We start from the raw sequence: 2342 nt of genomic DNA, 5'->3' as shown, positions 1-2342 counted from the left end.
ACATAAATGACTTGACTTTGACATGTTCCTGTTACCTGGGATTGAGTTGTCATCTGTCTTCAGTGAGAGCTCAATGGATTCCTTCATGGTTTTCTCCAGTCTGTCCAGGATTTCCTCCTAATTCACAATCAAACTCTTATTCTCTCATCACAGAGCCTGATACCTGAATCACTGATGAATTCACTGTTTAAATGTGACTCAGAGGCTGCACAGACTGATCGAAAGGACTAATGACTCCATACTGTATGTGTCTGTCTTCAGTTAACAACAATAGCTGGTCAACTTGGATAATTAATGCAGTTTTTTAGTATCTGAAGCACCTTTCAGAATATGAATATGGAACAAGTCTTCATGTGAACTGTGGATGTGCAACACAACATGTTTTACAATCTCATCATATCTCATATTTAAAGTTTGACAAACCATCAAATCATGTAGCTGGTTCAACATGGCCACTTTAGCCATCTCAAACATGATGATTTGTTCATGTACATGTCTTGAAACAGCCTTCCTCATTTTCTCCAGGGAGCCTTTTCCCTTAAATTCTGCTGCTTCTACAATGAAACACAAACACGTGTTCAAACTGAATGAATCAATAGAAATCTGTATTAATACAGTGACAGGATGTATACATCTGATCTTCTTCCTTACTTTCATAGCACTCCTCCATGACGTCCTCTATTGTCTCCATCAGACTGTTGTAGATGGTTTTCTTACGCTCCCTGATGATCTTGTTGAGTTTTGCCTGAAGTTTTTCTTCCTTAAAATCAGAACACGATAAATAGATGAACATTGTTTTACACAACATCAAGAAAATACAAACCAGGTCAATTATTTTCAGAGTAGATTGATGTGTTGGATCTTCTTATGGTTCCGTTACTTGCCTGCTGATGTTCTAATGAACAGGATGATACTAGTTTTATCTTTACCTCTGTCTTGAGAAAGTTCAGTTGCAGTNGGAACATTAACGCCAGTCAGGCCGAGATGTTGTTCAGCGCTCTGCATGGATGTGTACTCTGATCGCTGTGGTGCATGTTGCTAAAAGGTTTTAGTAGTACAATATACACTCACCGGCCACTTTATTAGGTACACCTTGCTAGTACCAGGTTGGACCCCCTTTTGCCTTCAGAACTGACTTAATCCTTCACGGCATTGATTCAACAAGGTCCTGGAAACATTCCTCAGAGATTTTGCTCCATATTGACATGATAGCATCACGCAGTTGCTGCAGATTTGTCGGCTGCACATCCATGATGCAAATCTCCCGTTCCAGCACATCCCAAAGATGCTCTATTGGATGGAGATCTGGTGACTGTGGAGGCCGTTGGAGTGCAGTGAACTCATTGTCATGTTCAAGAAACCAGTCTGAGATGATTCGTCCTTTATGACATGGCTGGAAGTAGCCATCAGAAGATGGGTTCACTGTGGTCATAAAGGGATGGACATGGTCAGCAACAACACTCAGGTAGGCTGTGGCGTTGACACGATGATCAGTCGGTACTAAGGAGCCCAAAGTGTACCAAGAAAATATCCTCCACACCATTACACCACCACCAGCAGCCTGGACCGAAGATACAAGGCAGGATGGATCCATGCTTCATGTTGTTGACGCCAAATTCTGACCCGACCATCCGAATGTCGCAGCAGAAATCGAGACCCATCAGACCAGGCGACGTTTTTCCAATATTCTGTTGTCCAGTCTTGCTGAGCCTGTGTGAACTGTAGCCTCAGTTTCCTGTTCTTAGCTGACAGGAGCGGCACCCGGTGTGGTCTTCTGCTGCTGGAGCCCATCCACCTCAAGGTTCCACGTGTTGTGCGTTCAGAGATGCTGTTCTGCATACCTCGGTTTTTAACGAGTGGTTACTTGAGTTCCTGTTGCCTTTCTATCAGCTCCAACCAGTCTGGCCATTCTCCTCTGACCTCTGGCATCAACAAAGCCCACAGCGCCCACAGAACCGCTCACTGGATGTTTTCTCTTTTTCGGACCGTTCTCTGTAAACCCTAGAGATGGTTGTGCGTGAAAATCCCAATAGATCAGCAGTTTGTGAAATACTCAGACCATGCCACGTTCAAAGTCACTGAAATCACCTTTCTTCCCCATTCTGATGTTCAGTCCGAACTGCAGCAGATCATCTTGACCATGTCTACGTGCCTAAATGCATTGAGTTGCTGCCATGTGATTGGCTGATTAGAAATTTGTGTTAACGAGCAGTTGGACAGGTGTACCTAATAAAGTGTCCGGTGAGCGTAGGTTTGTGTTACAAAGCTTAGCTGGAGGGAAAATGTCATGAGCTAGAAGTAAGAATGCTGCAGGAACAAAGCTGGAAAAATCATTTCCACCT

The 2342-nt window shown here is 43.6% G+C and overlaps 1 protein-coding gene and 1 long non-coding RNA gene across 9 annotated transcripts in view; one reads left to right on the top strand and one right to left on the bottom strand.

Annotated features, from left to right (window-relative positions):
• LOC103375450 (nuclear GTPase SLIP-GC-like) overlaps window positions 1–2342 on the bottom strand; it is a 36694-nt gene that overhangs the window by 17513 nt on the left and 16839 nt on the right. The window lies entirely within an intron of this gene.
• The window catches only part of LOC103375451 (uncharacterized), a 13172-nt gene continuing 11532 nt past the window's right edge, over window positions 703–2342 (top strand). Inside the window, exons 1-3 of the long non-coding RNA XR_521211.1 lie at window positions 703–759; window positions 929–955; window positions 1802–1808. This is a non-coding gene — a long non-coding RNA (uncharacterized LOC103375451). The remainder of the gene's footprint in view (window positions 760–928; window positions 956–1801; window positions 1809–2342) is intronic.

The sequence above is a fragment of the Stegastes partitus genome, unplaced genomic scaffold (assembly GCF_000690725.1).
Source record: "Stegastes partitus isolate 25-593 unplaced genomic scaffold, Stegastes_partitus-1.0.2 Scaffold2600, whole genome shotgun sequence".
Classification (NCBI taxonomy): domain Eukaryota; kingdom Metazoa; phylum Chordata; class Actinopteri; family Pomacentridae; genus Stegastes; species Stegastes partitus.
Note: the sequence above shows the minus strand (reverse complement) of the source record. Positions and strands in the feature narration are given on the sequence as shown.